The sequence below is a fragment of the Leucoraja erinacea genome, chromosome 21 (assembly GCF_028641065.1).
Source record: "Leucoraja erinacea ecotype New England chromosome 21, Leri_hhj_1, whole genome shotgun sequence".
NCBI lineage: Eukaryota > Metazoa > Chordata > Chondrichthyes > Rajiformes > Rajidae > Leucoraja > Leucoraja erinaceus.
In genome coordinates this window covers 17,215,215-17,229,583 of record NC_073397.1, presented here as the reverse complement: position 1 = coordinate 17,229,583, position 14,369 = coordinate 17,215,215, and the positions used below count along the sequence as shown (strand labels likewise).

Here is a 14,369-nt window from a genome sequence, read left to right as displayed (position 1 = left end):
CCCACATTACCATTGTCCTGGGGTGTGCATTAGCCACGTTTCGTTCAGATTTATGTTATTTTACAAGTTATTGACATTTTAAACTTTACAAAAAACACTTTTCCACGCCCTGCCTGTCAGCCATTTAAGTAAAAAGAAAATCACGATTTTCATTGACATTGATTTTATTCTAAAAAAACACTCTGTTTAAATTAACAGTTTAAATTGTGTTTAGGTTATTTTAAAAAAAAAAAACGATTTTCATTGAGAAATTCAATTTTTTTAAATCGTGATTTTCATTATGTGTGGGGTGCGATAGGGGGGTGAGGAGTGGGGTAGCAGGGGGATAGGGAGAGAAAAGTGGGGGAGGTGAGGAAGGAGAGTGGGTTGGGGGAGGTGAGGAGTGGGGGAGCTGGGGATAGAGGGGGAAGGGAGGGGAGAGAGGTTATGGAGGGTGGGACAGAGGATAGGGAATAGGAGAGGGAGGGAGAGGTGAGCGAGTGAGCGGGGGAGGGGAGAAAGAAGAGGGAGGGGGAAGAAGCGGGGGCTGGAGCGCTGGGGGATGAGGGGGAACGGAGGAGGATAGGGGTAAGAAGAGGGGTGGCGAGGTAATGGAGATGGGGGACGGAGGGAGAGAGAGGAGGAAGCAGAGTTGGTGGTGGAGGGTGGGGAGAGGGGGTAATGGAGATGGGGAATAGAGGACTGGAGAGTGAGATGCGTGCACATTGATATAATATTTTACAGTTTATTGCCATTTTGAATTTTAAAAATGTCGCAGGTACGCTCCTACTTGGCGGCTGCGCCTGCGCAGTTGGGGGAGGGTTGCCATGACTCACGTCACAACAGGGATCTCTGGTGTCACAACAGGAACCCGTCAGCCGCGCCTCCGCAGTTGGGGACTATGGGTCAGTGGTGGAATATTGATTGGGGGACGGGGCCCAACTTGGTCTAGTATGTCTCTATATGTCACAATTCTGCTCATCTCTACGCTACATGTCTTTATCAAACTGCCTTTAAAACTCTTCTGTTGAGGAAAGGGAAGACAATTGGGATAGCTAGAATGCTCTGATGAATGAATGGCACAGGTTCAATGTGCCAATGGTTTAACTTTATGTCCTGCAACCTTTCAGTGCTTCTGTGAAATTGATATTCACATTATCACTTCACTTTCCATCTCTCACATCTTGTGACTCATTTCTTCACAATTTGGGAGTTACGGACAAACCAGAATACACCTCAAGGAAGTGAAGTCCAAACTTTCAAGGGAATCAAACATATCCATCACATCAGAAATATAGATATGTTTCATATAAACTCTTTAGGTCAGAGGTTATGGGGAGAAGGCAGAAGAATGGGGTTTGGAGGGAGAGATAGATCAGCCATGATTGAATGGCGGAGTAGACTTGATGGGCCGAATGGCCTAATTCTGCTCCCATCTCTAATGATCTTCTATCTTCTCTTATGCACTGACAGATATGCTGTATAATTTCTTCTTGTACTCGTTTTTTATTTCTATTCAATGGCTCTGCTTAACATCAAAATAGAAAATATTTATTTTAACTCATTTCTTTTATATTTTGTAAATACCTCAGTCTTTTAGTAATTTTCAACAGTAACCATTGCACATCCAAATTAGCTACTTTAAGATAAAATGAATAAACTGGTTGCTCCCCATTTCCAAGTAAATAGTTTCTCGTCTCAGCTACCTGCACAATTATACCACATCCCATTTGTTTCTTTCCTGCAAAGAAACACAGCTTGCTAAAGTTGTTAAAAGCCATAAATTCTGCACCTCAGTTAGTAAAATAGAAATAAGTTGAATCATTTTGAAAATAATTTGAACTATCTAATAATTTGAATTAAGTAACATGGATTAAATAGACACAATAGAGTATGATCTTCCTCGGCATCTTCCCTAATCCAAGTACCGTATTTCCCGGCAATGAAGACCCACCTGCGTCAAAGACGCACCCCCATTTTGAGCTGCTAAATTTTGAAAAAAAGCTGGCGGGACATAGAATTTCTCACGCTCAAAAAACAAAAATAAAGAGAGTAACAATTCAATTTGCCCAAGGCTTCCAGATCTCCTCCATTCTGAATGACTGAATGGGTGGGGGGTGGAGGGTGATGGCAGGTGGAGAGAAGGTGGGAAAAACGGGAGCACACCGGGACAAGTTGAATCAGTTGTGATCTTATTGAATGACAATACTAGTTCAAGGGACCAATTGAGGTTACTCGCGCTGACACAGGAGTAAGCTCTAACGCCCGCTGTCCTGTTATTCATTGATGCTGACCCGCTCCGCTCTATGATCTTTGCTCTTGAGCTGGTCCCCTCACTGTCTCCAAGCCAGGTCAAAAATAGTGATAATGAGAATTTCAAAACTAATACCAACTGCTTTTGTGAGCGTCTGTTGACAAGGCAGCAGCATTCTTATTCTCTGTTATTGTCACTTGACCGACAACCGCCACACACCTCCAAAGCATGTCCACATGCAAATTTACATTGAAAGACACGGACCGGGCAGTGAATGCCGTGCAGTGTCACCCAGCGTAGCAAGTGAGGCCATGTCCTGCTCCTGGCGGCATTCGGAATTCAAGGATTTGCGGGAAGCGGCTGACATGAGCGAGGCCGGCGAGCAGCAGGAGAGAGATGTTCAGACAGAGAGCATTGCCAGAGGTGAGCGGGCCGGCAGAAGGCGCTGAGGTGGTGGCCGGTTCCGCTGTCCGGTCCCGGCGGCCGCTCACAGCCACCCGAGCTACTTCCCGCCGCGGCCACAATGTGGTAGTTCCACGCCCGGTGCGCAGCGACAGCGGTGAGTGAGTTGCTGGCATGATCCCTGACCCCCTCCTTTTCAACGTTCCTGCCCTCCCCACAACTTTACCCCTGGCCAGACTCCCCACACGCTGTGAAAGGAATTCTTCCCCCCCCCAAGCAGCGCTGTCTTATTACAGCTGCTTCCCATCAGCTACCAGCAATGAGGGATAGACTTGGCTATCCCTCAGTACAGCAACATCGTTCATGATATTGCTGTACTGAGGGATAGCCAAGTCTATCTTTCTTGGCTAACAACCTAAACTTTGGCCTCCAAGACACAGGTAAATTTTCGTGCCTTATTTTTGGGTAAAAAATAGCGTCTTCATTGCCGGGAAATACGGTAACTAAGAAAGAACAGTTCTGGGCAAAGAAATGCTGCTTTGGAATATCTTTTGTGAAATCTATATATTTTTTAATCTCTAAAGGCATCTATTTCTAAGTCACTTTAAATAGAACACCCTGAAACGGTGAATGGAAATTAAAAATATATAGTTCTAAACTGAAAACTGACACAGAAATTCACAGAGACCTGGTTTCTGCAAGCGTTCAATACTACAGACCCAGTCTTTCAATTCATACATTGCTGTCCTATTTCAACATATTTCACACCAAATTGTCTCAAAAAGCCTTCAGGCTTCTGAAAGGTTAATAGTCATGAGATACCCAATTCATAGTTTATAAATTAGAAGACCTAGAATAATATTTTCAACAGTATATTGTATTCGGAATATTCCTGCAATAATCCAACATTAGATCACATAAACTCAACATCTGTGTACTTTAGTAAAGCTTATTTTCCACCTTCCATCTAAATATGACAAAAATTACATCAATAATGTTTTTATTCATTTACTTATGAGATTACTGACATCACATAGAAACATAGAAATTAGGTGCAGGAGTAGGCCATTCGGCCCTTCGAGCCTGCACCGCCATTCAATATGATCATGGCTGATCATCCAACTCAGTATCCCGTACCTGCCTTCTCTCCATACCCCCTGATCCCCTTAGCCACAAGGGCCACATCTAACTCCCTCTTAAATATAGCCAATGAACTGGCCTCAACTACCCTCTGTGGCAGAGAGTTCCAGAGATTCACCACTCTCTGTGTGAAAAAAGTTCTTCTCATCTCGGTTTTAAAGGATTTCCCCCTTATCCTTAAGCTGTGACCCCTTGTCCTGGACTTCCCTAACATCGGGAACAATCTTCCTGCCACTGTATGTATACCTTGATTGTCCCTAATTGTTCATGAACTTAGGAAGCAGACATCCATAAGTCTCTTTCCTTAGAAGACACTTGTGAACCAGATAGGTTTTCAAACAACCGTTTGATAGTCATCATTATTGGTACCAGCTTCTATTTTTAATTTGATTGTTTAAATGTAAATTCTCCATCTATCATCGTAGCATCTGACACACCTCTGAACTTATAATTCAGGCCACTGTATATAAATTCAATAACAATGATTATGCTATCCACCATATAATGAGGTATTAATTCAAAATAGGTGAAAAAGTCTGGGCAAAGGTCTGAGCTTTTCTGATTTCAGATTTCATAGGTTTAGGCTTTAGTGCAAATTAAAGTCTCTTTGCCCGGTTTTATTCTTCGAGGGAATACCATCAGGATGGGAGAGAAAATAAAAGACAAAAAGTGTTGGCAAAGCATCTGCAGAAAGAAGAGTTCATGTTTGAAGTCAAAGACCATCAGTTTGGATGAAGGGACTTTGACTTGAAACATTATCTGTTTCTCTTTCCACAGATGCTGACTGATTTCCTGAGCATTTCAAGCATTTGCTAATATTGTTGCAGATTTTCAGTAAATGTCGTTATTTTAATTTTCACTCACTGTTAGGAAGAGAACTATATTACTCTAAACATACGTATAAAAGAGTACTACAAATATCTCGTGTCTTAATCGTCAAGATGGAACAACAATTAGAGTAAATGAGAACACATGGGGCCAGTTTCTTGAAACACATGGCTGTCACTCTCAAATTCCACTGGATGCAGTGTTCAAGGTATAAAGATGACTGTCCAACTAAAGCATAAGGTACACAATGCCAAGCAACCCCCCCAACACTACAAAAACACAACCTCCAAGGGAAAACTGTAAGTCCCACCCTCAATTTGACCATCCCCAGGGGAACATTACAAACCCCTCCCTCCGTCTATGCCTCCAACACTTCAAAATCCTCCCAAAGCCTGTCCTCCCAGAGTGAACATTGCAAACTCCCATAACTCAAAACCTCCACAGGAATATCACAGGTCCCATTCTGAAACACACCATTCCGGACACATCACAGACCACCTTCTACCACCCCACCTAGCATATTAAAACCACCCATACCCCTTCCCCATCATTTATTACAGGCCTCCCCCCGCAACCCCACACACTATAGGCTCCTTCACCAACTAATCCACCACAGGTCCCCCTCCCCCTACATATATTACAAACCCACTTCCCAACCCCAACGCATTCCAGACCCCTGTGGAACAGCATCTCATATTTCGCTTGGGCAGCTTACGGCCCAGTGGTATGAATATTGATTTCTCTAACTTCAGGTAGCCCTGGCATTCCCTCTCTCTCTATCCCTCCCCCACCCAGGTCGCACTAACTTCTCATTGTCATCCTACAAACAGCTTACAGTGGCTTGTTTCCTTTATCATTGTCACTTTTATGCATATCTTCCATTCATTGTTCTTATCTCTCCACATCACCGTCTATATATGTCGTTTCCCTTATCCCCAACCAGTATGAAGTAGGGTCTCGACCCGAAACATCACCCATTCCTTCTCTCCAGAAATGCTGCCTGTCCCGCTGAGTTACTCCACATTTCTGTGTCTATCTGGTGCATATTACAGGATGTCGCGCACACACACATATTAGAGGTCTCCTCCCATCCTTTAATATTACAGCACCCCCTACCAAACCCATATTTATAGGCCGCCCTTCCCCTCCATCCCACACATATTTTTAGCCCCTCCAACATATTTAGGTTTTCCCCTCCGCCCAACACGTATTTAGGTGTGTGTGTTCCCTCCAATTACCCAAAACAAATAGATATTTTTACGGCAGTGATAGATAAGATTCTTGATATGTACGGGTGTAATTAAATTGACTCTTGACTCTTGTGTCAGGGGTTATGGGGAGAAGGCAGGAGATTGGGGTTAGCAGATCAGCCATGATTGAATGACAGACTTGTTGGGCCTAACTCTGCTCCAAATACTCATTACCTTATGATCCCCTAAAGAGGGCCCTTCCCCACTATCCATATTACAGGTCCCTACAAACCCCCCTCATATTTATTAGCCCCCTCCCTCCCCACACATTTATAGCCCCCCCCCCCTTTCCCTCCACACACACACAATAGAGCCCCCCCTTTCCTTCCCCCTACGATTTTATAGGCTTCCCTTCCATAAAAGGCTGCACACATTATAACCCCCTATCCCACATATTACAGCCCCTCCCCTTACCCCACACATTACAGCACCCCTTACCCCATATTACAACCCCCTCCCCCAAATATTAGCACCCCCCTTACCCCACATATTACAGCCCATACCCCACATATTCAGCCCATTCCCCACATATTACAAGCCGTCAGAAGCCCCCACAAACTCCCTTCTCCCCCTCCCCACCAACCCCACGAGGGGGACATGAACACCACCTCCATCCCCTCCTCCCTCACCCCGCCCTGACTTGATGCGCGGCCCCGACAACTTCGCCGCCTGCGGCCTCCCTCACACACCCCCGACCACCCCCCTTATCCGCTCACCTGCCAGCGCCGATTTATTTTTTCCTTCTTTCTTTCTCTTTTTGGGAGGAATTGCTTGAGGGAGGGGAGGAGGGGGGAAGAGTTTTTTTTTGTTTTTCGTGTGCGTGTGCCTATGGAGTTCGAGCCCTCTCGTTCTTTTTTTTAAAACTCCCCTCCCTCTCTTTCTTTCTTCGAGCGCGGCTGGCTTGCTGCCTTTTTCCCCCCCTTTAACTCCGAACCGCCCGATTCGGCGCGGAAAACACCGACTGCCGACAATATGGCGGCGCCGCGCTTCCCCCGCCAGCCCCGCGCCACAACGAGGTTGCGCCGGCCTGTGCGCCGCACAACACTGTCCGCCGCGCCTCACAGGCTGCGCAAGGGGAACACTAAACCTGTTGCACTGCCCCTAAAGAGTCTTCTTCTGTCAGAGGCACCCAAATTCTGAGGCTGGTGGACAGACCTGCCAGAGGAGGTAGTTGAAGCAGGTACCTTTAACTTAGATGTTATTATTTTAAATATTAAAATTAATTATTTAAAAATATATATTTAAATTAATTATTCATATTATTTTAAATATTAAAATTGATTATTATTATTTTTAAATATTAATTCATTCTTTTTTTAATTATTACATTCTAAATATTAAAATTAAATTTCAACAACATTTGGGCAGTTACATGGATAGGAAAGGTGTAGTTTAGTGTACAAAAGGACACAAAGTGTGGTTATGTTGTTGGATGCTGCTGAGTTACTCCAGCATTTTGTGTCTATCTTCGGTGTAAACCAGCATTTGTACTTCCTTCTTCCACAAAATGTTGGACATGTACATGGATAGGAAAGGTGTAGTTTAGTTTACAAAAGGACACAAAGTATTGAAGTAACTCAGCAGGTCAGGCAGCATCTATGGAGAACATGGTTAGGTGACGTTTCAGGTTGAGACCCTTCTTCAGACTGATGTATTGGGTCAAGACCCTTCAAGTCACGTGTACCGAGTTACAGTGAAAAGATTTTGCTTGCGTCCTATCCAGTCAAGAAAAAGACAATCAAGCCTTCCACAGTGTGGAGTTTAAAGGGTGCAACGTTAGGCCAAAAGCAAGCAAGTGGGATTAGCCTAGATGGGGCATCATGGTCAGCTTGGAAGAGATGGGCCGATTCTACGAAATGGAACAATTGACAATAAAACTAAACCAAATGCACATTGTTTCACATATAAAGGCAAAATCATAATGGGGTATTTAAACCATTGCTTTATATAGAGAGGCTAAATCATGGTGTCATGCAGCATTGAAATGAAACCGGCTCTTTGGCCTAACTCGTCCACACCAACCAAGATGTTCCATCCGTGCTAATCCCATTTACCCAATGTCCCTCTAAACCTTTATGATCCATGTATCCTCCAAATGTCTTATAAATGCTGTTGTAGCACCTGCTACACTTTGTCAGTTCCATATATCCACCACCTTCTGAAAAAGTTGCCCCTCAGGTTTCTTATTAAATCTTGATCTTCTCACCTTAAGCACATGTCCTCTTATCTTTGATTCCCCCACCCTGAGTAAAATACTTTGTCCATTCACCTTATCCATTCCCCCAATGATTTTATACACCTCTCTCTATAAGATCACCTCTCAGCCTCCTGCACTCCAAGAAATAAAGTCCTAGCCTGCTCAGCCTCTACCTATGGCTCAACTCCTAACAACATCCTTGTAAATATTCTGTGCACTCTTTCCAGCTTAAATGCATCCTCCTCACAGCAGGACGGCCGCAGCAGATGCAACACTTGTCCCTTTACCTCCCCCCTCAACTCCTTTCAGGGACCCAAGCAATCGTTCCAGGTGCGACAGAGGTTTACCTGCATCTCTTCCAACCTCATCTATTGCGTCCGCTGCTCTAGATGTCAGCAGATCTATATCGGTGAGACCAAGCGGAGGTTGGGCGATCGTTTCGCCGAACACCTCCGCTCGGTCCGCAATAACCTAGCTGACCTCCCGGTGGCTCAGCACTTCAACTCCCCCTCCCACTCCGCCTCTGACCTCTCTGTCCTGGGTCTCCTCCATGGCCACAGCGAGCAGCACCGGAAATTGGAGGAACAGCACCTCATATTCCGTTTGGGGAGTCTGCACCCCGGGGGCATGAACATCGACTTCTCCCAATTCTGTTAGTCCTTGCTGTCTCCTCCCCTTCCTCAGCTCCCCTGCTGTCTCCTCCCACCCTCCAGCCTTCCGGCTACTCCTCCTTTTCCCTTTCTTGTCCCCCCCCACCCCCACCCCTGATCAGTCTGAAGAAGGGTTTCGGCCCGAAACGTTGCCTATTTCCTTCGCTCCATAGATGCTGCTGCACCCGCTGAGTTTCTCCAGCTTTTCTGTGTAACCAGCAGGATGACCATAACTGAACACAGTACTCCAGATGTGACCTCACCAACTTCTTATACAACTGTAACATAACATCCCAACCTCTGCACTCATTAACCTGACTGATGAATGCCAATGGACCAAAAGCCTTCTTGATCTATCTACATATGATGCCACTTTTAGTGAACTATGTACTTTTACTTCTAGATCTGTCTGCTCTACAAAACCCCTGCCATTCACTGAGAGGGTCCTGCCCTCGTTTAACTTCCCAAAATGCAATACCTCACACTGATCTACATTAAACTCCATTAGCCACTTATATCCCATAAACCGGTATTTAAATCATTGTTTGAGGTAGAAACGCTAAATCTTAATGGGGTATTTAAAGGTGTAATTGTACTCTTCCAATGCACATTGCCAAATCTCTTTTAAGCAATTAAAGTCCTCATCAACACCCTCCACAAATTATGTGGCAGTGCACATTAAAATCCCCTCCAAAATTGTCAAAACATGCTATAACATGCTCTGCTAAATACTCGTTCATATTGCTAATCCTCTTTAAAATGCATCTTTAAATCTACAAATTATTAAATTAATAATAAAATACTTTCTTATTAAAGCACATTATCTAAACTATACACCATGGTGTTTGTATTTATATAATAAAATTCACCCTTAAATCCTAATTTTTAAACCTTCCCTTACAAAATACCTTCTCAATTCCCCCCAAATGTTTAATCTCTTTTTATACAATAAATGCGTTCTTACCTTAAGTCGTTAAAGCTTTTTAATGATTTTATGATATAAATCCCTCAGATTGTTAATATATTCTTGAAACTGGTAAACATCCTTTATAAATTGCACTCTTAAATGCCCCATTATGATTTAGCCTCTCTATGTAAAATAACTTAAATGTCCCATTTATAAAAACCTCTTTTTACATTACCGACATACCTTGCAAGATCACCAAATTGTTAACCCTTAAAACTTTTGATGTAATAAAATGCATTCTTAATAATTAGACCACAATAGTTGTTAACAATCTCATAAGTTCTAGGAGCAGAATTTGGCCTATCAAGTCCACTCAACCATTCAATCATGGCTGATCTATCTTTCCCTCCCAACCTCATTCTCCTGCCTTCTCCCCATAACCCCTGGCACCAGTACTAATCAAGAATCTGTCATTCTCCGGCTTAAAAATATCTATTGACATGGCCACCTCAGCCGTCTGTGGCAATTCATTGCCACAGATTCACTGTCCTCTGAAAGAAATTCTTCCTCATCTCTTTTCAAAAGGTACATTCTTTTATTCTGAGTCTATGGCCTCTGGTCTTAGTCTCTCCCATTTGTGGGAACATCCTCATCATTTATTTTTCTTATAATAAAATAAACTCTCAAATTTACCTTCCCGCAAAATTGCTAAATCTCTTATTTGTATACGTCTTTAATACTCTTCAAGTTTCTATGATCCTCTTGCCAGCAACTCACAAACACAACGTATTTGTATGGAATAGCTTTGGAATGCCATACCTGCTGTTCATTTTTTTCTAGTTATGTTGGCAATGCTGGTTTAAGTTTCATTTATCGTTCGTGCACATTTGTTTTGGGAAGGACCTTGGATTGTACACAATCACAACATCGAAATGGGCTTTTCAATCTTCTAACTCCATGTTGCTAGGAATAGCAATGACAGAAACCACCTACCTTTACTGCCATTACTCCATGAAGCTAAAAAACATTTAGTTGCTTGTACATGTATGGATGAACATGGCAATCAAAAGTTACATTCAAACACAACTGTACAGGAAGTAGGCTACTTAGTCAATATTCGGTGAGATCATGATTGATCAGTTTGTAATCTTGACTCCACATTCACATTTATCTGCAGTAACATTTCACCATCTTGATTAGCAAGTATATAGTTAACTCTCCCTAAAAATAATCAAGGACCCCAGCTATGCCTGCCTCTTGTACGGTTCATCAAACAATCACTGTTCCAGGCGTATACTGGCCCTATCCCCGAACTCTACCTCCACTACATTGAGGACTGCAGCGGTGTTACCTCCTGCACCCATGCAGAACTCACGGACTTCATTAACTTTACTACTAATTTCCATCCTGCACTCAAATTCACTTCGACCATCTCAGACATCTCCCTACCATTTCTTGATCTCACCGTCTTCATCACAGGAGACAAACTATCAAATTACATCTATTATAAACCCTCTGACTCCCACAACTATCTAGACTATACTTATTCCCACTGTGCTTCCTGTAAAGACTCTATCCCCTACTGCCAATTCCTCCTTCTATGCCGTATCTGTGCCCAAGATGGGGTGTTCCATACCAGGTCATCAGAGATGTCCTCATTCTTTAGGGAACGGGGGTTCCCTTCTTCCATTATAGATGAAGCCCACTCTAGGGTCTCCTCGATATCCCGCAGCTCCGCTCTTGCTCCACCTCCCCCCATTCATAACAGGGACACAGTCCCCCTTGTCCTCACCTTCCACCCCATCAGCCGTCGTCCACAGCACAAATCCTCCAACATTTTTGCCACCTCCAATGGGATCCCACTACTAGCCACACCTTCCCATCTCCACCCCTTTCTGCTTTCCCTCCGCAACTCCCCGGTCAACTCGTCCCTTCCCACCCAAACCACCCCCTCCCCAGGTACTTTCCTCTGCACCCGCAGGACATGCAACACCTGTCCCTGTACCCCCCCTCAACTCCGTCCAAGGACCCCAACAGTCCTTTCAAGTGAGGCAGAGGTTCACTTGCACTTCCTCCAACCTCATCTACTGTATCCGCTGCTCCTGTATATCGGCAAGACCATGCACAGGCTCGGCGATCGTTTCACTGAACACCTCCGTTCAGTCCACTTAAACCTACCTGATCTCTCGGTTGTTATACACTTTAACTCCCCCTCCCATTTCCACACTGTCTTTCTGTCCTGGGCCTCCTCCACTGTAAGAGTGAGGCTCAACACAATTTGGAGGAACAAAACCTCATTTTTCGCGTGGGCAGCTTACACTCCAGCGGTATGAACATTGACTTCTCTAAATTCAAGTAACCCTTGCTCTCCGTCTCTCTCCATCCCCTCCTCCTTCCCAGTTCTCCAACGAGTCCTACTGTCTCCGACTACATTTTATCTTTGTTTGCTTCATTGTTACCTTCTCCCAATTAATAATGATCTATTCTATATTTTCCTTGATCTCTATCCCTTTCGTCCTGTTTTCACACCTTACACTTCCTTAACTATACACTTCCTAATCTATGTACCTCCCACTTCCCTGACATCAGTCTGAAGAAAGGTCTGAACACAAATCATCACAAATTCCTTCTCTCTAGAGGTGCTGCCTGTCCCGCTAAGGTACTCCAGCATTTTGTGTCTAAAAAATAGTCAAAGTCTGCTTCCACCACCCATTGAGGAAGTCATGGAGTCATATGGCATGGAAACTGTAAGTGGCAGAAGGGATCCATCACCAACTACTCACTTGTCCATCTGATTAGCCACCTCTTGCCCCTTCTGTGGAAGAGCCGGTAGCACCCACATGATCTTCATTAACCACCACAGAGCTCTTATAACCAGAGTGGAAATAAGCCACCCTCAGAGCCGAAGGAAAGAAGGAGAAGAACATAGAAGAAGGGATTTTTTTTAAACGATAGTGCATATATATCTCTATACTTATAAAACTCTGATCTTGGATGTGTGTGCATTTGTCTGTGTGTGTGATGTTCTGGTGCGTTTCACATCTCCTCAAAAACACGACGCGCTAACTGTGACATTTTTACATATTCCGATAGAGATTTATGCCATGATGTCAAAAATTGCCTTACCTGAAAATTTCATGCAATATTACTCGCGTTATTTATGACAATGTTCACAAATCTCAAATAACTTAGAAAATAAATGAGATGGTCTCGCTGATGACATCACAATGGATCTGACTGCCTGCCGCTGCATGCACTGCGAGTGATGTCACCCCTGTTCTGCCTTCTGTACTTCTTGGCTTCTTAACTTTTACTTCTTTAAATTCGTCACTTAGCATTTTTAAACTGCTGCTCAGGTTGTGCTGCGTGCTCCGCTGGGCTCCTTGAAGATCTAGAACATGGCAGCGGCTGTTGTTATCGCCACGCGGGTGACGGTGTGGGGCAGCACAGTGGGAAGTGGCAGCCATTACTTCCTCTGGGAGAGGCCGTCTACGGAGCCCTGCGATTCCTTCGTCGATTGCAGGGACTTCGGGAATCGTGACGCCCTTTCCTCGCTTGTGATCCTGATCCCACCTGGTGATCTCTGGCCGTCACGGGGGACTACCACCTCTCCTTCTCCCCCGCCCAATCGGATATATATATATAACTCATGTCATACATGTCATATATTATATATATATAATATATGTATAATATAAGATAATATAATATAATATAATAAAGCATGATATATATATGTGTATATGACTTAAGGTCATCATGGAGGCCCAGCTAGTAGAGCTGCTGCTTTACAGCGCCAGAGACACAGGTTGTCTATACAGAGTTTATTTGTTCTTCCTGTGACCTCGTGGGTTTTCTCCAGGTGCTCTGGCTTCCTCCCACATTCCAAAGACGTGCAGGTTTGTAGGTTAATTGGCTTCTCTAATTTGGTGTAAGGGGTGATCCCTAGTCGGTGCGGACTGGGTAGGATGAAGGACCTCTAAACTAAACTAAACTAAAGTAACGTGCATTGATGTACCTTGCCGTCATTCCTTACTAAAGTTCAGTTTTTCTAAAGCTGCCGGTGTCGTCTGACATATTGTGCTTTCAGCTTATCAGCAAAGTCCAATGTCCAGCTGTGAATGTGTGACAACATAACAACTTGATCAGTTGTACTTCTGCGTCTGAGCTTTCGAACGGGAACATGAACCAGGAACATTCGGAATGTGCACTAAGAGTGCCACGACACGAACAAAGAGAAAGTGAGTAAGTAGTAATAAAAATAAACAGCAGTTGCTGGTTTATACCAATGACAGACACAAAATACTGGAGTAACTCAGGGGGTCAAGCAGCATCTCTAAAGAAAATAGACAGGTGACATTTTGGAACGGGATCTTTCTTCAGACTGATTTTGTAATGGGGGAGTGGGGGGAAAAACTATGTATCCCTTTTGGGCTCACAACTATCTCGTCAACAATTGGCCTCCCAGGGAACCTCCTTGCCTGAGGTCATTAGTTGCTGGCCCTGATTTGTTCTGTTTCTTTCGCTTCCAGTTTTTTCCCACTGTCCTTTATTACAACTAGTCTGAAGAAGGGTCCCGACCCGAAACTTCACCTATCCATGTTCTCCAGAAATGCTGCCTGACCCGCTGAATGACCCCTGCATTTTGTGTCTATCTTGAGTAAATAGCCTTTGATAGTCATAGTCATACAACGTGGGAACAGGCCCTTCGGCCAAACGCCCGCACCGACCAACATTTCCCACCTACATGAGTCGCATCTGC

The 14,369-nt window shown here is 44.1% G+C and overlaps 1 protein-coding gene across 2 annotated transcripts in view; it reads right to left on the bottom strand.

The window, feature by feature from the left end:
* Positions 1 to 6,899, bottom strand: part of LOC129707311 (casein kinase II subunit alpha) — a 79,782-nt gene extending 72,883 nt beyond the window's left edge. Inside the window, exon 1 of one of the 2 annotated variants that reach the window (XM_055652251.1) lies at positions 6,570 to 6,899. The gene's annotated coding sequence lies outside the window, so the exon portion shown is untranslated. The remainder of the gene's footprint in view (positions 1 to 6,569) is intronic. The other variant, XM_055652250.1, reaches the window with a different exon arrangement.
* Positions 6,900 to 14,369: the final 7,470 nt, after the last annotated feature.